The sequence below is a fragment of the Lissotriton vulgaris genome, chromosome 8 (assembly GCF_964263255.1).
Source record: "Lissotriton vulgaris chromosome 8, aLisVul1.2, whole genome shotgun sequence".
In the NCBI taxonomy this organism is placed as follows: domain Eukaryota; kingdom Metazoa; phylum Chordata; class Amphibia; order Caudata; family Salamandridae; genus Lissotriton; species Lissotriton vulgaris.
In genome coordinates, this window is record NC_141696.1 from 1,531,293,378 (window position 1) to 1,531,317,367 (window position 23,990).

At 38.2% G+C, this 23,990-nt stretch overlaps 14 non-coding genes across 14 annotated transcripts; all 14 read right to left on the bottom strand.

The window, feature by feature from the left end:
* Positions 1-1,730: 1,730 nt before the first annotated feature.
* TRNAF-GAA (transfer RNA phenylalanine (anticodon GAA)) lies at positions 1,731-1,803 on the bottom strand. Its single transcript has one exon. It is a non-coding gene; the product is annotated as a tRNA-Phe (tRNA).
* Positions 1,804-2,313: 510 nt separating this feature from the next.
* On the bottom strand, positions 2,314-2,386 carry TRNAF-GAA (transfer RNA phenylalanine (anticodon GAA)). Its single transcript has one exon. It is a non-coding gene; the product is annotated as a tRNA-Phe (tRNA).
* A 1,091-nt stretch (positions 2,387-3,477) lies between these two features.
* TRNAF-GAA (transfer RNA phenylalanine (anticodon GAA)) lies at positions 3,478-3,550 on the bottom strand. Its single transcript has one exon. It is a non-coding gene; the product is annotated as a tRNA-Phe (tRNA).
* Positions 3,551-4,058: 508 nt separating this feature from the next.
* TRNAF-GAA (transfer RNA phenylalanine (anticodon GAA)) lies at positions 4,059-4,131 on the bottom strand. Its single transcript has one exon. It is a non-coding gene; the product is annotated as a tRNA-Phe (tRNA).
* Positions 4,132-4,641: 510 nt separating this feature from the next.
* On the bottom strand, positions 4,642-4,714 carry TRNAF-GAA (transfer RNA phenylalanine (anticodon GAA)). The gene has a single exon. It is a non-coding gene; the product is annotated as a tRNA-Phe (tRNA).
* Positions 4,715-5,805: 1,091 nt separating this feature from the next.
* TRNAF-GAA (transfer RNA phenylalanine (anticodon GAA)) lies at positions 5,806-5,878 on the bottom strand. Its single transcript has one exon. It is a non-coding gene; the product is annotated as a tRNA-Phe (tRNA).
* Positions 5,879-11,625: 5,747 nt separating this feature from the next.
* TRNAF-GAA (transfer RNA phenylalanine (anticodon GAA)) lies at positions 11,626-11,698 on the bottom strand. Its single transcript has one exon. It is a non-coding gene; the product is annotated as a tRNA-Phe (tRNA).
* Positions 11,699-16,285: 4,587 nt separating this feature from the next.
* TRNAF-GAA (transfer RNA phenylalanine (anticodon GAA)) lies at positions 16,286-16,358 on the bottom strand. Its single transcript has one exon. It is a non-coding gene; the product is annotated as a tRNA-Phe (tRNA).
* Positions 16,359-18,616: 2,258 nt separating this feature from the next.
* TRNAF-GAA (transfer RNA phenylalanine (anticodon GAA)) lies at positions 18,617-18,689 on the bottom strand. Its single transcript has one exon. It is a non-coding gene; the product is annotated as a tRNA-Phe (tRNA).
* Positions 18,690-19,199: 510 nt separating this feature from the next.
* Positions 19,200-19,272, bottom strand: TRNAF-GAA (transfer RNA phenylalanine (anticodon GAA)). The gene has a single exon. It is a non-coding gene; the product is annotated as a tRNA-Phe (tRNA).
* A 510-nt stretch (positions 19,273-19,782) lies between these two features.
* TRNAF-GAA (transfer RNA phenylalanine (anticodon GAA)) lies at positions 19,783-19,855 on the bottom strand. The gene has a single exon. It is a non-coding gene; the product is annotated as a tRNA-Phe (tRNA).
* Positions 19,856-22,110: 2,255 nt separating this feature from the next.
* TRNAF-GAA (transfer RNA phenylalanine (anticodon GAA)) lies at positions 22,111-22,183 on the bottom strand. The gene has a single exon. It is a non-coding gene; the product is annotated as a tRNA-Phe (tRNA).
* Positions 22,184-22,693: 510 nt separating this feature from the next.
* TRNAF-GAA (transfer RNA phenylalanine (anticodon GAA)) lies at positions 22,694-22,766 on the bottom strand. Its single transcript has one exon. It is a non-coding gene; the product is annotated as a tRNA-Phe (tRNA).
* Positions 22,767-23,857: 1,091 nt separating this feature from the next.
* On the bottom strand, positions 23,858-23,930 carry TRNAF-GAA (transfer RNA phenylalanine (anticodon GAA)). The gene has a single exon. It is a non-coding gene; the product is annotated as a tRNA-Phe (tRNA).
* Positions 23,931-23,990: the final 60 nt, after the last annotated feature.

The window sequence follows — 23,990 nt, forward strand, 5'->3', positions numbered from 1 at the left end:
TTGAACCAGGGACCTTTAGATCTTCAGTCTAACGCTCTCCCAACTGAGCTATTTCAGCCTTCTGATAGCTGGGGTCTTCATACTTTAATTTGAACCATTTAACAAAATAGATGCAGGACCTGGATTTTTAACCTCATATGGTAGAGATATGTTTTAAGGAGTCCTGTATCATTCCCCAGTTAACTGGTGCAATGGGTAAATAGCATTTTTGGGATCCAGGTTAGGTAGTTGTTTTTTTAACTCTGAATGGACTAGCACTATATTATCTAGATATATTTGGCATGAGTAGGTAAGCAATGTCATCTGACTACTGACATCTGTGTTCAAGGGGAAGTGGAATGTGATGCAGACAAGAGTTTACTTTACAAAAAAGGACGAAATGGGAAACATTCATTGTCAAACCTGAAGGCAAGATAGGTGGAAGAAAGTTTAAAAGGAGGACAGAAAGCAAAGTCTATGTTGAATTGATCATTTTGTAGATCAGTTGATAAAAATGTTGATAGAGAAAAAAGTACTACAGCTGATTCCAAGACCTATTTTGTTAGAAGCAAGGAACCTCTCAACTGTGCAGAAACCCAGGATTGAACCTGGGACCTTTAGATCTTCAGTCTAACGCTCTCCCAACTGAGCTATTGCGGCCTGCTTATAGCTGTGGTCTTCATACTTTAATTTAAACCATTTAACAAAATAGATGCAGGACCTGGATTTTTAACCTCATATGGTAGAGATATGTTTTAAGGAGTCCTGTATCATTCCGCAATTAACTGGTGCAATGGGTAAATAGCATTTTTGGGATCCAGGTTAGGTAGTTGTTTTTTTAACTCTGAATGGACTAGCACTATATTACCCAGATATATTTGGCATGAGTAGGTAAGCAATGTCATCTGACTACTGACATCTGTGTTCAAGGGGAAGTGGAAGGTAATGCAGACAAGAGTTTACTTTACAAAAAAGCATGAAATGGGATATATTAATTGTCAAACCTGAAGGTAAGAGAGGTGGAAGCAAGTTTAGAAGGAGGACATAAAGCAAAGTCTATGTTAAATTGATTGTGTTGTAGATCAGTTGGAAAAAATTTGATGAATAGAGAAAAAGTATTACAGCTGATTCCAAGACCTATTTTGTTAGAAGCAAGGAACCTCTCAACTGTGACGAAACCCGGGATTGAACCAGGGACCTTTAGATCTTCAGTCTGACGCTCTCCCAACTGAGATATTTCGGCCTTCTGATAGCTGGTGTCTTCATACTTTAATTTGAACCATTTAACAAAATAGATGCAGGACCTGGATTTTTACCTCATATGGTAGAGATATGTTTTAAGGAGTCCTGTATCATTCCCCAGTTAACTGGTGCAATGGGTAAATAGCATTTTTGGGATCCAGGTTAGGTAGTTGTTTTTTTAACTCTGAATGGACTAGCACTATATTACCCAGATATATTTGGCATGAGTAGGTAAGCAATGTCATCTGACTACTGACATCTGTGTTCAAGGGGAAGTGGAAGGTAATGCAGACAAGAGTTTACTTTACAAAAAAACATGAAATGGGAAATATTCATTGTCAAACCTGAAGGTAAGAGAGGTGGAAGCAAGTTTAGAAGGAGGACATAAAGCAAAGTCTATGTTAAATTGATTGTGTTGTAGATCAGTTGGAACAAATTTGATGAATAGAGAAAAAGTACTACAGCTGATTCCAAGAACTATTTCATAGAAGCAAGGAACCTCTCAACTGTGCCGAAACCCGGGATTGAACCAGGGACCTTTAGATCTTCAGTCTAACGCTCTCCCAACTGAGCTATTTCGGCCTTCTGATAGCTGGGGTCTTCATACTTTAATTTGAACCATTTAACAAAATAGATGCAGGACCTGGATTTTTAACCTCATATGGTAGAGATATGTTTTAAGGAGTCCTGTATCATTCCCCAGTTAACTGGTGCAATGGGTAAATAGCATTTTTGGGATCCAGGTTAGGTAGTTGTTTTTTTAACTCTGAATGGACTAGCACTATATTACCTAGATATATTTGGCATGAGTAGGTAAGCAATGTCATCTGACTACTGACATCTGTGTTCAAGGGGAAGTGGAAGGTAATGCAGACAAGAGTTTACTTTACAAAAAAGCATGAAATGGGAAATATTCATTGTCAAACCTGAAGGTAAGAGAGGTGGAAGCAAGTTTAGAAGGAGGACATAAAGCAAAGTTTATGTTAAATTGATTGTGTTGTAGATCAGTTGGAAAAAATTTGATGAATAGAGAAAAAGTACTACAGCTGATTCCAAGACCTATTTTGTTAGAAGCAAGGAACCTCTCAACTGTGCCGAAACCCGGGATTGAACCAGGGACCTTTAGATCTTCAGTCTAACGCTCTCCCAACTGAGCTATTTCGGCCTTCTGATAGCTGGTGTCTTCATACTTTAATTTGAACCATTTAACAAAATAGATGCAGGACCTGGATTTTTAACCGCATATGGTAGAGATATGTTTTAAGGAGTCCTGTATCATTCCCCAGTTAACTGGTGCAATGGGTAAATAGCATTTTTGGGATCCAGGTTACGTAGTTGTTGTTTTAACTCTGAATGGACTAGCACTATATTACCTAGATATATTTGGCATGAGTAGGTAAGCAATGTCATCTGACTACTGACATCTGTGTTCAAGGGGAAGTGGAATGTGATGCAGACAAGAGTTTACTTTACAAAAAAGGACGAAATGGGAAACATTCATTGTCAAACCTGAAGGCAAGATAGGTGGAAGAAAGTTTAAAAGGAGGAAAGAAAGCAAAGTCTATGTTGAATTGATCATTTTGTAGATCAGTTGATAAAAATGTTGATAGAGAAAAAAGTACTACAGCTGATTCCAAGACCTATTTTGTTAGAAGCAAGGAACATCTCAACTGTGCCGAAACCCGGGATTGAACCAGGGACCTGTAGATCTTCAGTCTAACGCTCTCCCAACTGAGCTATTGCGGCCTGCTTATAGCTGTTGTCTTCATACTTTAATTTAAACCATTTAACAAAATAGATGCAGGACCTGGCTTTTTAACCTCATATGGTAGAGATATGTTTTAAGGAGTCCTGTATCATTCCGCAATTAACTGGTGCAATGGGCAAATAGCATTTTTGGGATCCAGGTTAGGTAGTTGTTTTTTTAACTCTGAATGGACTAGCACTATATTACCCAGATATATTTGGCATGAGTAGGTAAGCAATGTCATCTGACTACTGACATCTGTGTTCAAGGGGAAGTGGAAGGTAATGCAGACAAGAGTTTACTTTACAAAAAAGCATGAAACGGGAAATATTCATTGTCAAACCTGAAGGTAAGAGAGGTGGAAGCAAGTTTAGAAGGAGGACATAAAGCAAAGTCTATGTTAAATTGATTGTGTTGTAGATCAGTTGGAAAAAATTTGATGAATAGAGAAAAAGTACTACAGCTGATTCCAAGACCTATTTTGGTAGAAGCAAGGAACCTCTCAACTGTGCCAAAACCCGGGATTGAACCAGGGACCTTTAGATCTTCAGTCTAACGCTCTCCCAACTGAGCTATTTCGGCCTGCTTATAGCTGTGGTCTTCATACTTTAATTTAAACCATTTAACAAAATAGATGCAGGACCTGGATTTTTAACCTCATATGGTAGAGATATGTTTTAAGGAGTCCTGTATCATTCCGCAATTAACTGGTGCAATGGGTAAATAGCATTTTTGGGATCCAGGTTAGGTAGTTTTTTTTTAACTCTGAATGGACTAGCACTATATTACCCAGATATATTTGGCATGAGTAGGTAAGCAATGTCATCTGACTACTGACATCTGTGTTCAAGGGGAAGTGGAAGGTAATGCAGACAAGAGTTTACTTTACAAAAAAACATGAAATGGGAAATATTCATTGTCAAACCTGAAGGTAAGAGAGGTGGAAGCAAGTTTAGAAGGAGGACATAAAGCAAAGTCTATGTTAAATTGATTGTGTTGTAGATCAGTTGGAACAAATTTGATGAATAGAGAAAAAGTACTACAGCTGATTCCAAGAACTATTTCATAGAAGCAAGGAACCTCTCAACTGTGCCGAAACCCGGGATTGAACCAGGGACCTTTAGATCTTCAGTCTAACGCTCTCCCAACTGAGCTATTTCGGCCTTCTGATAGCTGGGGTCTTCATACTTTAATTTGAACCATTTAACAAAATAGATGCAGGACCTGGATTTTTAACCTCATATGGTAGAGATATGTTTTAAGGAGTCCTGTATCATTCCCCAGTTAACTGGTGCAATGGGTAAATAGCATTTTTGGGATCCAGGTTAGGTAGTTGTTTTTTTAACTCTGAATGGACTAGCACTATATTACCTAGATATATTTGGCATGAGTAGGTAAGCAATGTCATCTGACTACTGACATCTGTGTTCAAGGGGAAGTGGAAGGTAATGCAGACAAGAGTTTACTTTACAAAAAAGCATGAAATGGGAAATATTCATTGTCAAACCTGAAGGTAAGAGAGGTGGAAGCAAGTTTAGAAGGAGGACATAAAGCAAAGTTTATGTTAAATTGATTGTGTTGTAGATCAGTTGGAAAAAATTTGATGAATAGAGAAAAAGTACTACAGCTGATTCCAAGACCTATTTTGTTAGAAGCAAGGAACCTCTCAACTGTGCCGAAACCCGGGATTGAACCAGGGACCTTTAGATCTTCAGTCTAACGCTCTCCCAACTGAGCTATTTCGGCCTTCTGATAGCTGGTGTCTTCATACTTTAATTTGAACCATTTAACAAAATAGATGCAGGACCTGGATTTTTAACCGCATATGGTAGAGATATGTTTTAAGGAGTCCTGTATCATTCCCCAGTTAACTGGTGCAATGGGTAAATAGCATTTTTGGGATCCAGGTTACGTAGTTGTTGTTTTAACTCTGAATGGACTAGCACTATATTACCTAGATATATTTGGCATGAGTAGGTAAGCAATGTCATCTGACTACTGACATCTGTGTTCAAGGGGAAGTGGAATGTGATGCAGACAAGAGTTTACTTTACAAAAAAGGACGAAATGGGAAACATTCATTGTCAAACCTGAAGGCAAGATAGGTGGAAGAAAGTTTAAAAGGAGGAAAGAAAGCAAAGTCTATGTTGAATTGATCATTTTGTAGATCAGTTGATAAAAATGTTGATAGAGAAAAAAGTACTACAGCTGATTCCAAGACCTATTTTGTTAGAAGCAAGGAACATCTCAACTGTGCCGAAACCCGGGATTGAACCAGGGACCTGTAGATCTTCAGTCTAACGCTCTCCCAACTGAGCTATTGCGGCCTGCTTATAGCTGTTGTCTTCATACTTTAATTTAAACCATTTAACAAAATAGATGCAGGACCTGGCTTTTTAACCTCATATGGTAGAGATATGTTTTAAGGAGTCCTGTATCATTCCGCAATTAACTGGTGCAATGGGCAAATAGCATTTTTGGGATCCAGGTTAGGTAGTTGTTTTTTTAACTCTGAATGGACTAGCACTATATTACCCAGATATATTTGGCATGAGTAGGTAAGCAATGTCATCTGACTACTGACATCTGTGTTCAAGGGGAAGTGGAAGGTAATGCAGACAAGAGTTTACTTTACAAAAAAGCATGAAACGGGAAATATTCATTGTCAAACCTGAAGGTAAGAGAGGTGGAAGCAAGTTTAGAAGGAGGACATAAAGCAAAGTCTATGTTAAATTGATTGTGTTGTAGATCAGTTGGAAAAAATTTGATGAATAGAGAAAAAGTACTACAGCTGATTCCAAGACCTATTTTGGTAGAAGCAAGGAACCTCTCAACTGTGCCAAAACCCGGGATTGAACCAGGGACCTTTAGATCTTCAGTCTAACGCTCTCCCAACTGAGCTATTTCGGCCTGCTTATAGCTGTGGTCTTCATACTTTAATTTAAACCATTTAACAAAATAGATGCAGGACCTGGATTTTTAACCTCATATGGTAGAGATATGTTTTAAGGAGTCCTGTATCATTCCGCAATTAACTGGTGCAATGGGTAAATAGCATTTTTGGGATCCAGGTTAGGTAGTTTTTTTTTAACTCTGAATGGACTAGCACTATATTACCCAGATATATTTGGCATGAGTAGGTAAGCAATGTCATCTGACTACTGACATCTGTGTTCAAGGGGAAGTGGAAGGTAATGCAGACAAGAGTTTACTTTACAAAAAAGCATGAAATGGGAAATATTCATTGTCAAACCTGAAGGTAAGAGAGGTGGAAGCAAGTTTAGAAGGAGGACATAAAGCAAAGTCTATGTTAAATTGATTGTGTTGTAGATCAGTTGGAAAAAATTTGATGAATAGAGAAAAAGAACTACAGCTGATTCCAAGACCTATTTTGTTAGAAGCAAGGAACCTCTCAACTGTGCCGAAACCCAGGATTGAACCAGGGACCTTTAGATCTTCAGTCTAACACTCTCCCAACTGAGCTATTTCGGCCTTCTGATAGCTGGGGTCTTCATACTTTAATTTGAACCATTTAACAAAATAGATGCAGGACCTAGATTTTTAACCTCATATGGTAGAGATATGTTTTAAGGAGTCCTGTATCATTCCCCAGTTAACTGGTGCAATGGGTAAATAGCATTTTTGGGATCCAGGTTAGGTAGTTGTTTTTTTAACTCTGAATGGACTAGCACTATATTACCCAGATATATTTGGCATGAGTAGGTAAGCAATGTCATCTGACTACTGACATCTGTGTTCAAGGGGAAGTGGAATGTGATGCAGACAAGAGTTTACTTTACAAAAAAGGACGAAATGGAAAACATTCATAGTCAAACCTGAAGGCAAGATAGGTGGAAGAAAGTTTAAAAGGAGGACAGAAAGCAAAGTCTATGTTGAATTGATCATTTTGTAGATCAGTTGATAAAAATGTTAATAGAGAAAAAAGTACTACAGCTGATTCCAAGACCTATTTTGTTAGAAGCAAGGAACCTCTCAACTGTGCCAAAACCCAGGATTGAACCAGGGACCTTTAGATCTTCAGTCTAACACTCTCCCAACTGAGATATTGCGGCCTGCTTACAGCTGTGGTCTTCATACTTTAATTTAAACCATTTAACAAAATAGATGCAGGACCTGGATTTTTAACCTCATATGGTAGAGATATGTTTTAAGGAGTCCTGTATCATTCCGCAATTAACTGGTGCAATGGGCAAATATCATTTTTGGGATCCAGGTTAGGTAGTTGTTTTTTTAACTCTGAATGGACTAGCACTATATTACGCAGATATATTTGGCATGAGTAGGTAAGCAATGTCATCTGACTACTGACATCTGTGTTCAAGGGGAAGTGGAAGGTAATGCAGACAAGAGTTTACTTTACAAAAAAGCATGAAACGGGAAATATTCATTGTCAAACCTGAAGGTAAGAGAGGTGGAAGCAAGTTTAGAAGGAGGACATAAAGCAAAGTCTATGTTAAATTGATTGTGTTGTAGATCAGTTGGAAAAAATTTGATGAATAGAGAAAAAGTACTACAGCTGATTCCAAGACCTATTTTGGTAGAAGCAAGGAACCTCTCAACTGTGCCGAAACCCGGGATTGAACCAGGGACCTTTAGATCTTCAGTCTAACGCTCTCCCAACTGAGCTATTTCGTCCTTCTGATAGCTGGGGTCTTCATACTTTAATTTGAACCATTTAACAAAATAGATGCAGGACCTGGATTTTTAACCTCATATGGTAGAGATATGTTTTAAGGAGTCCTGTATCATTCCCCAGTTAACTGGTGCAATGGGTAAATAGCATTTTTGGGATCCAGGTTAGGTAGTTGTTTTTTTAACTCTGAATGGACTAGCACTATATAACCTAGATATATTTGGCATGAGTAGGTAAGCAATGTCATCTGACTACTGACATCTGTGTTCAAGGGGAAGTGGAATGTGATGCAGACAAGAGTTTACTTTACAAAAAAGGACGAAATGGGAAACATTCATTGTCAAACCTGAAGGCAAGATAGGTGGAAGAAAGTTTAAAAGGAGGACAGAAAGCAAAGTCTATGTTGAATTGATCATTTTGTAGATCAGTTGATAAAAATGTTGATAGAGAAAAAAGTACTACAGCTGATTCCAAGACCTATTTTGTTAGAAGCAAGGAACCTCTCAACTGTGCCGAAACCCAGGATTGAACCAGGGACCTTTAGATCTTCAGTCTAACACTCTCCCAACTGAGATATTGCGGCCTGCTTACAGCTGTGGTCTTCATACTTTAATTTAAACCATTTAACAAAATAGATGCAGGACCTGGATTTTTAACCTCATATGGTAGAGATATGTTTTAAGGAGTCCTGTATCATTCCGCAATTAACTGGTGCAATGGGCAAATAGCATTTTTGGGATCCAGGTTAGGTAGTTGTTTTCTTAACTCTGAATGGACTAGCACTATATTACCCAGATATATTTGGCATGAGTAGGTAAGCAATGTCATCTGACTACTGACATCTGTGTTCAAGGGGAAGTGGAAGGTAATGCAGACAAAGGTTTACTTTACAAAAAAGCATGAAATGGGAAATATTCATTGTCAAACCTGAAGGTAAGAGAGGTGGAAGCAAGTTTAGAAGGAGGACATAAAGCAAAGTCTATGTTAAATTGATTGTGTTGTAGATCAGTTGGAAAAAATTTGATGAATAGAGAAAAAGTACTACAGCTGATTCCAAGACCTATTTTGTTAGAAGCAAGGAACCTCTCAACTGTGCCAAAACCCGGGATTGAACCAGGGACCTTTAGATGTTCAGTCTAACGCTCTCCCAACTGAGCTATTTCGGCCTGCTTATAGCTGTGGTCTTCATACTTTAATTTAAACCATTTAACAAAATAGATGCAGGACCTGGATTTTTAACCTCATATGGTAGAGATATGTTTTAAGGAGTCCTGTATCATTCCGCAATTAACTGGTGCAATGGGTAAATAGCATTTTTGGGATCCAGGTTAGGTAGTTTTTTTTTAACTCTGAATGGACTAGCACTATATTACCCAGATATATTTGGCATGAGTAGGTAAGCAATGTCATCTGACTACTGACATCTGTGTTCAAGGGGAAGTGGAAGGTAATGCAGACAAGAGTTTACTTTACAAAAAAGCATGAAATGGGAAATATTCATTGTCAAACCTGAAGGTAAGAGAGGTGGAAGCAAGTTTAGAAGGAGGACATAAAGCAAAGTCTATGTTAAATTGATTGTGTTGTAGATCAGTTGGAAAAAATTTGATGAATAGAGAAAAAGAACTACAGCTGATTCCAAGACCTATTTTGTTAGAAGCAAGGAACCTCTCAACTGTGCCGAAACCCAGGATTGAACCAGGGACCTTTAGATCTTCAGTCTAACGCTCTCCCAACTGAGCTATTTCGGCCTTCTGATAGCTGGGGTCTTCATACTTTAATTTGAACCATTTAACAAAATAGATGCAGGACCTAGATTTTTAACCTCATATGGTAGAGATATGTTTTAAGGAGTCCTGTATCATTCCCCAGTTAACTGGTGCAATGGGTAAATAGCATTTTTGGGATCCAGGTTAGGTAGTTGTTTTTTTAACTCTGAATGGACTAGCACTATATTACCCAGATATATTTGGCATGAGTAGGTAAGCAATGTCATCTGACTACTGACATCTGTGTTCAAGGGGAAGTGGAATGTGATGCAGACAAGAGTTTACTTTACAAAAAAGGACGAAATGGAAAACATTCATAGTCAAACCTGAAGGCAAGATAGGTGGAAGAAAGTTTAAAAGGAGGACAGAAAGCAAAGTCTATGTTGAATTGATCATTTTGTAGATCAGTTGATAAAAATGTTAATAGAGAAAAAAGTACTACAGCTGATTCCAAGACCTATTTTGTTAGAAGCAAGGAACCTCTCAACTGTGCCAAAACCCAGGATTGAACCAGGGACCTTTAGATCTTCAGTCTAACACTCTCCCAACTGAGATATTGCGGCCTGCTTACAGCTGTGGTCTTCATACTTTAATTTAAACCATTTAACAAAATAGATGCAGGACCTGGATTTTTAACCTCATATGGTAGAGATATGTTTTAAGGAGTCCTGTATCATTCCGCAATTAACTGGTGCAATGGGCAAATAGCATTTTTGGGATCCAGGTTAGGTAGTTGTTTTTTTAACTCTGAATGTACTAGCACTATATTACCCAGATATATTTGGCATGAGTAGGTAAGCAATGTCATCTGACTACTGACATCTGTGTTCAAGGGGAAGTGGAAGGTAATGCAGACAAGAGTTTACTTTACAAAAAAGCATGAAATGGGAAATATTCATTGTCAAACCTGAAGGTAAGAGAGGTGGAAGCAAGTCTAGAAGGAGGACAGCAAGCAAAGTCTATGTTAAATTGATTGTGTTGTAGATCAGTTAAAAAAAATTGGATGAATACAGAAAAAGGACTTCAGCTGATTCCAAGACCTATTTTGTTAGAAGCAAAGAACCTCTCAACTGTGCCGAAACCCGGGATTGAACCAGGGACCTTTAGATCTTCAGTCTAACACTCTGCCAACTGAGCTATTTCGGCCTTCTGATATCTGGGGTCTTCATACTTTAATTTGAACCATTTAACAAAATAGATGCTGGACCTGGATTTTTAACCTCATATGGTAGAGATATGTATTAAGGAGTCCTGTATCATTCCCCAGTTAACTGGTGCAATGGGTAAATAGCATTTTTGGGATCCAGGTTAGGTAGTTGTTTTTTTAACTCTGAATGGACTAGCACTATATTACCCAGATATATTTGGCATGAGTAGGTAAGCAATGTCATCTGACTACTGACATCTGTGTTCAAGGGGAAGTGGAATGTGATGCAGACAAGAGTTTACTTTACAAAAAAGGACGAAATGGGAAACATTCATTGTCAAACCTGAAGGCAAGATAGGTGGAAGAAAGTTTAAAAGGAGGACAGAAAGCAAAGTCTATGTTGAATTGATCATTTTGTAGATCAGTTGATAAAAATGTTAATAGAGAAAAAAGTACTACAGCTGATTCCAAGACCTATTTTTTTAGAAGCAAGGAACCTCTCAACTGTGCCGAAACCCAGGATTGAACCAGGGACCTTTAGATCTTCAGTCTAACACTCTCCCAACTGAGATATTGCGGCCTGCTTACAGCTGTGGTCTTCATACTTTAATTTAAACCATTTAACAAAATAGATGCAGGACCTGGATTTTTAACCTCATATGGTAGAGATATGTTTTAAGGAGTCCTGTATCATTCCGCAATTAACTGGTGCAATGGGCAAATAGCATTTTTGGGATCCAGGTTAGGTAGTTGTTTTTTTAACTCTGAATGGACTAGCACTATATTACCCAGATATATTTGGCATGAGTAGGTAAGCAATGTCATCTGACTACTGACATCTGTGTTCAAGGGGAAGTGGAAGGTAATGCAGACAAGAGTTTACTTTACAAAAAAGCATGAAATGGGAAATATTCATTGTCAAACCTGAAGGTAAGAGAGGTGGAAGCAAGTTTAGAAGGAGGACATAAAGCAAAGTCTATGTTAAATTGATTGTGTTGTAGATCAGTTGGAAAAAATTTGATGAATAGAGAAAAAGTACAACAGCTGATTCCAAGACCTATTTTGTTAGAAGCAAGGAACCTCTCAACTGTGCCGAAACCCGGGATTGAACCAGGGACCTTTAGATCTTCAGTCTAACGCTCTCCCAACTGAGCTATTTCGGCCTGCTTATAGCTGTGGTCTTCACACTTTAATTTAAACCATTTAACAAAATAGATACAGGACCTGGATTTTTAACCTCATATGGTAGATATATGTTTTAAGGAGTCCTGTATCATTCCGCAATTAACTGGTGCAATGGGTAAATAGCATTTTTGGGATCCAGGTTAGGTAGTTGTTTTTTTAACTCTGAATGGACTAGCACTATATTACCCAGATATATTTGGCATGAGTAGGTAAGCAATGTCAGCTGACTACTGACATCTGTGTTCAAGGGGAAGTGGAAGGTAATGCAGACAAGAGTTTACTTTACAAAAAAGCATGAAATGGGAAATATTCATTGTCAAACCTGAAGGTAAGAGAGGTGGAAGCAAGTTTAGAAGGAGGACATAAAGCAAAGTCTATGTTAAATTGATTGTGTTGTAGATCAGTTGGAAAAAATTTGATGAATAGAGAAAAAGTACTACAGCTGATTCCAAGACCTATTTTGTTAGAAGAAAGGAACCTCTCGACTGTGCCGAAACCCGGGATTGAACCAGGGACCTTTAGATCTTCAGTCTAACGCTCTCCCAACTGAGCTATTGCAGCCTGCTTATAGCTGTGGTCTTCATACTTTAATTTAAACCATTTAACAAAATAGATGCAGGACCTGGATTTTTAACCTCATATGGTAGAGATATGTTTTAAGGAGTCCTGTATCATTCCGCAATTAACTGGTGCAATGGGCAAATAGCATTTTTGGGATCCAGGTTAGGTAGTTGTTTTTTTAACTCTGAATGGACTAGCACTATATTACCTAGATATATTTGGCATGAGTAGGTAAGCAATGTCATCTGACTACTGACATCTGTGTTCAAGGGGAAGTGGAATGTGATGCAGACAAGAGTTTACTTTACAAAAAAGGACGAAATGGGAAACATTCATTGTCAAACCTGAAGGCAAGATAGGTGGAAGAAAGTTTAAAAGGAGGACAGAAAGCAAAGTCTATGTTGAATTGATCATTTTGTAGATCAGTTGATAAAAATGTTGATAGAGAAAAAAGTACTACAGCTGATTCCAAGACCTATTTTGTTAGAAGCAAGGAACCTCTCAACTGTGCCGAAACCCGGTATTGAACCAGGGACCTTTAGAGCTTCAGTCTAACGCTCTCCCAACTGAGCTATTGCAGCCTGCTTATAGCTATGGTCTTCATACTTTAATTTAAACCATTTAACAAAATAGATGCAGGGCCTGGATTTTTAACCTCATATGGTAGAGATATGTTTTAAGGAGTCCTGTATCATTCCGGAATTAACTGGTGCAATGGGCAAATAGCATTCTTGGGATCCAGGTTAGGTAGTTGTTTTTTTAACTCTGAATGGACTAGCACTATATTACCCAGATATATTTGGCATGAGTAGGTAAGCAATGTCATCTGACTACTGACATCTGTGTTCAAGGGGAAGTGGAAGGTAATGCAGACAAGAGTTTACTTTACAAAAAAGCATGAAATGGGAAATATTAATTGTCAAACCTGAAGGTAAGAGAGGTGGAAGCAAGTTTAGAAGGAGGACATAAAGCAAAGTCTATGTTAAATTGATTGTGTTGTAGATCAGTTGGAAAAAATTTGATGAATAGAGAAAAAGTACTACAGGTGATTCCAAGACCTATTTTGTTAGAAGCAAGGAACCTCTCAACTGTGCCGAAACCCGGGATTGAACCAGGGACCTTTACATCTTCAGTCTAAGGCTCTCCCAACTGAGCTATTTCGGCCTGCTTATAGCTGTGGTCTTCATACTTTAATTTAAACCATTTAACAAAATAGATGCAGGACCTGGATTTTTAACCTCATATGGTAGAGATATGTTTTAAGGAGTCCTGTATCATTCCGCAATTAATGGTACAATGGGTAAATAGCATTTTTTGGATCCAGGTTAGGTAGTTGTTTTTTTAACTCTGAATGGACTAGCACTATATTACCCAGATATATTTGGCATGAGTAGGTAAGCAATGTCATCTGACTACTGACATCTGTGTTCAAGGGGAAGTGGAAGGTAATGCAGACAAGAGTTTACTTTACAAAAAAGCATGAAATGGGAAATATTCATTGTCAAACCTGAAGGTAAGAGAGGTGGAAACAAGTTTAGAAGGAGGACATAAAGCAAAGTCTATGTTAAATTGATTGTGTTGTAGATCAGTTGGAAAAAATTTGATGAATAGAGAAAAAGTACTACAGCTGATTCCAAGACCTATTTTGTTAGAAGCAAGGAACCTCTCAACTGTGCCGAAACCCGGGATTGAACCAGGGACCTTTAGATCTTCAGTCTAACACTCTCCCAACTGAGCTATTGCGGCCTGCTTATAGCTGTGGTCTTCATACTTTAATTTGAACCATTTAACAAAATAGATGCAGGACCTGGATTTTTAACCTCATATGGTAGAGATATGTTTTAAGGAGTCCTGTATCATTCCGCAATTAACTGGTGCAATGGGTAAATAGCATTTTTGGGATCCAGGTTAGGTAGTTGTTTTTTTAACTCTGAATGGACTAGCAGAATATTACCCAGATATATTTGGCATGAGTAGGTAAGCAATGTCATCTGACTACTGACATCTGTGTTCAAGGGGAAGTGGAAGGTAATGCAGACAAGAGTTTACTTTACAAAAAAGCATGAAATGGGAAATATTCATTGTCAAACCTGAAGGTAAGAGAGGTGGAAGCAAGTTTAGAAGGAGGACATAAAGCAAAGTCTATGTTAAATTGATTGTGTTGTAGATCAGTTGGAAAAAATTTGATGAATAGAGAAAAAGTACTACAGCTGATTCCAAGACCTATTTTGTTAGAAGCAAGGAACCTCTCAACTGTGACGAAACCCGGGATTGAACCAGGGACCTTTAGATCTTCAGTCTGACGCTCTCCCAACTGAGATATTTCGGCCTTCTGATAGCTGGGGTCTTCATACTTTAATTTGAACCATTTAACAAAATAGATGCAGGACCTGGATTTTTAACCTCATATGGTAGAGATATGTTTTAAGGAGTCCTGTATCATTCCCCAGTTAACTGGTGCAATGGGTAAATAGCATTTATGGGATCCAGGTTAGGTAGTTGTTTTTTTAACTCTGAATGGACTAGCACTATATTACCCAGATATATTTGGCATGAGTAGGTAAGCAATGTCATCTGACTACTGACATCTGTGTTCAAGGGGAAGTGGAAGGTAATGCAGACAAGAGTTTACTTTACAAAAAAGCATGAAATGGGAAATATTCATTGTCAAACCTGAAGGTAAGAGAGGTGGAAGCAAGTTTAGAAGGAGGACATAAAGCAAAGTCTATGTTAAATTGATTGTGTTGTAGATCAGTTGGAAAAAATTTGATGAATAGAGAAAAAGTACTACAGCTGATTCCAAGAACTATTTTGTTAGAAGCAAGGAACCTCTCAACTGTGCCGAAACCCAGGATTGAACCAGGGACCTTTAGATCTTCAGTCTAACGCTCTCCCAACTGAGCTATTTCGGTCTTCTGATAGCTGGGGTCTTCATACTTTAATTTGAACCATTTAACAAAATAGATGCAGGACCTGGATTTTTAACCTCATATGGTGAGATATGTTTTAAGGAGTCCTGTATCATTCCGCAATTAACTGGTGCAATGGGTAAATAGCATTTTTGGGATCCAGGTTAGGTAGTTGTTTTTTTAACTCTGAATGTACTAGCACTATATTACCCAGATATATTTGGCATGAGTAGGTAAGCAATGTCATCTGACTACTGACATCTGTGTTCAAGAGGAAGTGGAAGGTAATGCAGACAAGAGTTTACTTTACAAAAAAGCATGACATGGGAAACATTCATAGTAAAACCTGAAGGCAAGAGAGGTGGAAGCAAGTCTAGAAGGAGGACAGAAAGCAAAGTCTATGTTAAATTGATTGAGTTGTAGATCAGTTGTAAACAATTTGATGAATACAGAAAAAGGACTACAGCTGATTCCAAGACCTATTTTGTTAGAAGCAAAGAACCTCTCAACAGTGCCGAAACCCGGGATTGAACCAGGGACCTTTAGATCTTCAGTCTAACACTCTCCCAAATGAGCTATTTCGGCCTGCTGATATCTGTGGTCTTCATACTTTAATTTGAACCATTTAATAAAATAGATGCAGGACCTGGATTTTTAACCTCATATGGTAGAGATATGTTTTAAGGAGTCCTGTATCATTCCCCAGTTAACTGGTGCAATGGGTAAACAGCATTTTTGGGATCCAGGTTAGGTAGTTGTTTTTTTAACTCTGAATGGGCTAGCACTATATTACCCAGATATATTATGCATGAGTAGGTAAGCAATGTCATCTGACTACTGACATCTGTGTTCAAGGGGAAGTGGAAGGTAATGCAGACAAGAGTTTACTTTACAAAAAAGCATGAAATGGGAAATATTCATTGTCAAACCTGAAGGTAAGAGAGGTGGAAGCAAGTTTAGAAGGGGGATATAAAGCAAAGTCTATGTTAAATTGATTGTGTTGTAGATCAGTTGGAAAAAATTTGATGAATAGAGAAAAAGTACTACAGCTGATTCCAAAACCCATTTTGTTAGAAGCAAGGAACCTCTCAACTGAGCCGAAACCCGGGATTGAACCAGGGACCTTTAGATCTTCAGTCTAACGCTCTCCCAACTGAGCTATTTCGGCCTTCTGATAGCTGGGGTCTTCATACTTTAATTTAAACCATTTAACAAAATAGATGCAGGACCTGGATTTTTAACCTCATATGGTAGATATATGTTTTAAGGAGTCCTGTATCATTCCGCAATTAACTGGTGCAATGGGTAAATAGCATTTTTGGGATCCAGGTTAGGTAGTTGTGTTTTTTAACTCTGAATGGACTAGCACTATATTACCTAGATATATTTGGCATGAGTAGGTAAGCAATGTCATCTGACTACTGACATCTGTGTTCAAGGGGAAGTGAAATGTGATGCAGACAAGAGTTTACTTTACAAAAAAGGACGAAATGGGAAACATTCATTGTCAAACCTGAAGGCAAGATAGGTGGAAGAAAGTTTAAAAGGAGGACAGAAAGCAAAGTCTATGTTGAATTGATCATTTTGTAGATCAGTTGATAAAAATGTTAATAGAGAAGAAAGTACTACAGCTGATTCCAAGACCTATTTTGTTAGAAGCAAGGAACCTCTCAACTGTGCCAAAACCCAGGATTGAACCAGGGACCTTTAGATCTTCAGTCTAACACTCTCCCAACTGAGATATTGCGGCCTGCTTACAGCTGTGGTCTTCATACTTTAATTTAAACCATTTAACAAAATAGATGCAGGACCTGGATTTTTAACCTCATATGGTAGAGATATGTTTTAAGGAGTCCTGCATCATTCCGCAATTAACTGGTGCAATGGGTAAATAGCATTTTTGGGATCCAGGTTAGGTAGTTGTTTTTTTAACTCTGAATGGACTAGCACTATATTACCCAGATATATTTGGCATGAGTAGGTAAGCAATGTCATCTGACTACTGACATCTGTGTTCAAGAGGAAGTGGAAGGTAATGCAGATAAGAGTTTACTTTACAAAAAAGCATGAAATGGGAAATATTCATTGTCAAACCTGAAGGTAAGAGAGGTGGAAGCAAGTTTAGAAGGAGGACATAAAGCAAAGTCTATGTTAAATTGATTGTGTTGTAGATCAGTTGGAAAAAAATTGATGAATAGAGAAAAAGAACTACAGCTGATTCCAAGACCTATTTTGTTAGAAGCAAGGAACCTCTCAACTGTGCCGAAACCCAGGATTGAACCAGGGACCTTTAGATCTTCAGTCTAACGCTCTCCCAACTGAGCTATTTCGGCCTGCTTATAGCTGTGGTCTTCATACTTTAATTTAAACCATTTAACAAAATAGATGCAGGACCTGGATTTTTAACCTCATATGGTAGAGATATGTTTTAAGGAGTCCTGTATCATTCCGCAATTAACTGGTGCAATGGGTAAATAGCATTTTTGGGATCCAGGTTAGGTAGTTGTTTTTTTAACTCTGAATGGACTAGCACTATATTACCCAGATATATTTGGCATGAGTAGGTAAGCAATGTCATCTGACTACTGACATCTGTGTTCAAGGGGAAGTGGAAGGTAATGCAGACAAGAGTTTACTTTACAAAAAAGCATGAAATGGGAAATATTCATTGTCAAACCTGAAGGTAAGAGAGGTGGAAGCAAGTTTAGAAGGAGGACATAAAGCAAAGTCTATGTTAAATTGATTGTGTTGTAGATCAGTTGGAAAAAATTTGATGAATAGAGAAAAAGAACTACAGCTGATTCCAAGACCTATTTTGTTAGAAGCAAGGAACCTCTCAACTGTGCCGAAACCCAGGATTGAACCAGGGACCTTTAGATCTTCAGTCTAACGCTCTCCCAACTGAGCTATTTCGGCCTTCTGATAGCTGGGGTCTTCATACTTTAATTTGAACCATTTAACAAAATAGATGCAGGACCTGGATTTCTAACCTCATATGGTAGAGATATGTTTTAAGGAGTCCTGTATCATTCCGCAATTAACTGGTGCAATGGGCAAATAGCATTTTTGGGATCCAGGTTAGGTAGTTGTTTTTTTAACTCTGAATGGACTAGCACTATATTACCCAGATATATTTGGCATGAGTAGGTAAGCAATGTCATCTGACTACTGACATCTGTGTTCAAGGGGAAGTGGAAGGTAATGCAGACAAGAGTTTACTTTACAAAAAAGCATGAAATGGGAAATATTCATTGTCAAACCTGAAGGTAAGAGAGGTGGAAGCAAGTTTAGAAGGAGGACATAAAGCAAAGTCTATGTTAAATTGATTGTGTTGTAGATCAGTTGGAAAAAAATTGATGAATAGAGAAAAAGTACTACAGCTGATTCCAAGACCTATTTTGTTAGAAGCAAGGAACCTCTCAACTGTGCCGAAACCCGGGATTGAACCAGGGACCTTTAGATCTTCAGTCTAACGCTCTCCCAACTGAGCTATTTCGGCCTGCTTCTAGCTGTGGTCTTCATACTTTAATTTAAACCATTTAACAAAATAGATGCAGGACCTGGATTTTTAACCTCATATGGTAGAGATATGTTTTAAGGAGTCCTGTATCATTCCGCAATTAACTGGTGCAATGGGTAAATAGCATTTTTGGGATCCAGGTTAGGTAGTTGTTTTTTTAACTCTGAATGGACTAGCACTATATTACCCAGATATATTTGGCATGAGTAGGTAAGCAATGTCATCTGACTACTGACATCTGTGTTCAAGGGGAAGTGGAAGGTAATGCAGACAAGAGTTTACTTTACAAAAAAGCATGAAATGGGAAATATTCATTGTCAAACCTGAAGGTAAGAGAGGTGGAAGCAAGTTTAGAAGGAGGACATAAAGCAAAGTCTATGTTAAATTGATTGTGTTGTAGATCAGTTGGAAAAAAATTGATGAATAGAGAAAAAGAACTACAGCTGATTCCAAGAACTATTTTGTTAGAAGCAAGGAACCTCTCAACTGTGCCGAAACCCGGGATTGAACCAGGGACCTTTAGATCTTCAGTCTAACGCTCTCCCAACTGAGCTATTTCGGCCTTCTGATAGCTGGGGTCTTCATACTTCAATTTGAACCATTTAACAGAATAGATGCAGGACCTGGATTTTTAACCTCATATGGTAGAGATATGTTTTAAGGAGTCCTGTATCATTCCCCAGTTAACTGGTGCAATGGGTAAATAGCATTTTTGGGATCCAGGTTAGGTAGTTTTTTTTTTAACTCTGAATGGACTAGCACTATATTACCCAGATATATTTGGCATGAGTAGGTAAGCAATGTCATCTGACTACTGACATCTGTGTTCAAGGGGAAGTGGAAGGTAATGCAGACAAGAGTTTACTTTACAAAAAAGCATGAAATGGGAAATATTCATTGTCAAACCTGAAGGTAAGAGAGGTGGAAGCAAGTTTAGAAGGAGGACATAAAGCAAAGTCTATGTTAAATTGATTGTGTTGTAGATCAGTTGGAAAAAAATTGATGAATAGAGAAAAAGTACTACAGCTGATTCCAAGAACTATTTTGTTAGAAGCAAGGAACCTCTCAACTGTGCCGAAACCCGGGATTGAACCAGGGACCTTTAGATCTTCAGTCTAACGCTCTCCCAACTGAGCTATTTCGGCCTTCTGATAGCTGGGGTCTTCATACTTTAATTTGAACCATTTAACAGAATAGATGCAGGACCTGGATTTTTAACCTCATATGGTAGAGATATGTTTTAAGGAGTCCTGTATCATTCCCCAGTTAACTGGTGCAATGGGTAAATAGCATTTTTGGGATCCAGGTTAGGTAGTTGTTTTTTTAACTCTGAATGGACTAGCACTATATTACCTAGATATATTTGGCATGAGTAGGTAAGCAATGTCATCTGACTACTGACATCTGTGTTCAAGGGGAAGTGGAAGGTAATGCAGACAAGAGTTTACTTTACAAAAAAGCATGAAATGGGAAATATTCATTGTCAAACCTGAAGGTAAGAGAGGTGGAAGCAAGTTTAGAAGGAGGACATAAAGCAAAGTTTATGTTAAATTGATTGTGTTGTAGATCAGTTGGAAAAAATTTGATGAATAGAGAAAAAGTACTACAGCTGATTCCAAGACCTATTTTGTTAGAAGCAAGGAACCTCTCAACTGTGCCGAAACACGGGATTGAACCAGGGACCTTTAGATCTTCAGTCTAACGCTCTCCCAACTGAGCTATTTCAGCCTTCTGATAGCTGGGGTCTTCATACTTTAATTTGAACCATTTAACAAAATAGATGCAGGACCTGGATTTTTAACCTCATATGGTAGAGATATGTTTTAAGGAGTCCTGTATCATTCCCCAGTTAACTGGTGCAATGGGTAAATAGCATTTTTGGGATCCAGGTTAGGTAGTTGTTTTTTTAACTCTGAATGGACTAGCACTATATTATCTAGATATATTTGGCATGAGTAGGTAAGCAATGTCATCTGACTACTGACATCTGTGTTCAAGGGGAAGTGGAATGTGATGCAGACAAGAGTTTACTTTACAAAAAAGGACGAAATGGGAAACATTCATTGTCAAACCTGAAGGCAAGATAGGTGGAAGAAAGTTTAAAAGGAGGACAGAAAGCAAAGTCTATGTTGAATTGATCATTTTGTAGATCAGTTGATAAAAATGTTGATAGAGAAAAAAGTACTACAGCTGATTCCAAGACCTATTTTGTTAGAAGCAAGGAACCTCTCAACTGTGCAGAAACCCAGGATTGAACCTGGGACCTTTAGATCTTCAGTCTAACGCTCTCCCAACTGAGCTATTGCGGCCTGCTTATAGCTGTGGTCTTCATACTTTAATTTAAACCATTTAACAAAATAGATGCAGGACCTGGATTTTTAACCTCATATGGTAGAGATATGTTTTAAGGAGTCCTGTATCATTCCGCAATTAACTGGTGCAATGGGTAAATAGCATTTTTGGGATCCAGGTTAGGTAGTTGTTTTTTTAACTCTGAATGGACTAGCACTATATTACCCAGATATATTTGGCATGAGTAGGTAAGCAATGTCATCTGACTACTGACATCTGTGTTCAAGGGGAAGTGGAAGGTAATGCAGACAAGAGTTTACTTTACAAAAAAGCATGAAATGGGATATATTAATTGTCAAACCTGAAGGTAAGAGAGGTGGAAGCAAGTTTAGAAGGAGGACATAAAGCAAAGTCTATGTTAAATTGATTGTGTTGTAGATCAGTTGGAAAAAATTTGATGAATAGAGAAAAAGTATTACAGCTGATTCCAAGACCTATTTTGTTAGAAGCAAGGAACCTCTCAACTGTGACGAAACCCGGGATTGAACCAGGGACCTTTAGATCTTCAGTCTGACGCTCTCCCAACTGAGATATTTCGGCCTTCTGATAGCTGGGGTCTTCATACTTTAATTTGAACCATTTAACAAAATAGATGCAGGACCTGGATTTTTACCTCATATGGTAGAGATATGTTTTAAGGAGTCCTGTATCATTCCCCAGTTAACTGGTGCAATGGGTAAATAGCATTTTTGGGATCCAGGTTAGGTAGTTGTTTTTTTAACTCTGAATGGACTAGCACTATATTACCCAGATATATTTGGCATGAGTAGGTAAGCAATGTCATCTGACTACTGACATCTGTGTTCAAGGGGAAGTGGAAGGTAATGCAGACAAGAGTTTACTTTACAAAAAAACATGAAATGGGAAATATTCATTGTCAAACCTGAAGGTAAGAGAGGTGGAAGCAAGTTTAGAAGGAGGACATAAAGCAAAGTCTATGTTAAATTGATTGTGTTGTAGATCAGTTGGAACAAATTTGATGAATAGAGAAAAAGTACTACAGCTGATTCCAAGAACTATTTCATAGAAGCAAGGAACCTCTCAACTGTGCCGAAACCCGGGATTGAACCAGGGACCTTTAGATCTTCAGTCTAACGCTCTCCCAACTGAGCTATTTCGGCCTTCTGATAGCTGGGGTCTTCATACTTTAATTTGAACCATTTAACAAAATAGATGCAGGACCTGGATTTTTAACCTCATATGGTAGAGATATGTTTTAAGGAGTCCTGTATCATTCCCCAGTTAACTGGTGCAATGGGTAAATAGCATTTTTGGGATCCAGGTTAGGTAGTTGTTTTTTTAACTCTGAATGGACTAGCACTATATTACCTAGATATATTTGGCATGAGTAGGTAAGCAATGTCATCTGACTACTGACATCTGTGTTCAAGGGGAAGTGGAAGGTAATGCAGACAAGAGTTTACTTTACAAAAAAGCATGAAATGGGAAATATTCATTGTCAAACCTGAAGGTAAGAGAGGTGGAAGCAAGTTTAGAAGGAGGACATAAAGCAAAGTTTATGTTAAATTGATTGTGTTGTAGATCAGTTGGAAAAAATTTGATGAATAGAGAAAAAGTACTACAGCTGATTCCAAGACCTATTTTGTTAGAAGCAAGGAACCTCTCAACTGTGCCGAAACCCGGGATTGAACCAGGGACCTTTAGATCTTCAGTCTAACGCTCTCCCAACTGAGCTATTTCGGCCTTCTGATAGCTGGTGTCTTCATACTTTAATTTGAACCATTTAACAAAATAGATGCAGGACCTGGATTTTTAACCGCATATGGTAGAGATATGTTTTAAGGAGTCCTGTATCATTCCCCAGTTAACTGGTGCAATGGGTAAATAGCATTTTTGGGATCCAGGTTACGTAGTTGTTGTTTTAACTCTGAATGGACTAGCACTATATTACCTAGATATATTTGGCATGAGTAGGTAAGCAATGTCATCTGACTACTGACATCTGTGTTCAAGGGGAAGTGGAATGTGATGCAGACAAGAGTTTACTTTACAAAAAAGGACGAAATGGGAAACATTCATTGTCAAACCTGAAGGCAAGATAGGTGGAAGAAAGTTTAAAAGGAGGAAAGAAAGCAAAGTCTATGTTGAATTGATCATTTTGTAGATCAGTTGATAAAAATGTTGATAGAGAAAAAAGTACTACAGCTGATTCCAAGACCTATTTTGTTAGAAGCAAGGAACATCTCAACTGTGCCGAAACCCGGGATTGAACCAGGGACCTGTAGATCTTCAGTCTAACGCTCTCCCAACTGAGCTATTGCGGCCTGCTTATAGCTGTTGTCTTCATACTTTAATTTAAACCATTTAACAAAATAGATGCAGGACCTGGCTTTTTAACCTCATATGGTAGAGATATGTTTTAAGGAGTCCTGTATCATTCCGCAATTAACTGGTGCAATGGGCAAATAGCATTTTTGGGATCCAGGTTAGGTAGTTGTTTTTTTAACTCTGAATGGACTAGCACTATATTACCCAGATATATTTGGCATGAGTAGGTAAGCAATGTCATCTGACTACTGACATCTGTGTTCAAGGGGAAGTGGAAGGTAATGCAGACAAGAGTTTACTTTACAAAAAAGCATGAAACGGGAAATATTCATTGTCAAACCTGAAGGTAAGAGAGGTGGAAGCAAGTTTAGAAGGAGGACATAAAGCAAAGTCTATGTTAAATTGATTGTGTTGTAGATCAGTTGGAAAAAATTTGATGAATAGAGAAAAAGTACTACAGCTGATTCCAAGACCTATTTTGGTAGAAGCAAGGAACCTCTCAACTGTGCCAAAACCCGGGATTGAACCAGGGACCTTTAGATCTTCAGTCTAACGCTCTCCCAACTGAGCTATTTCGGCCTGCTTATAGCTGTGGTCTTCATACTTTAATTTAAACCATTTAACAAAATAGATGCAGGA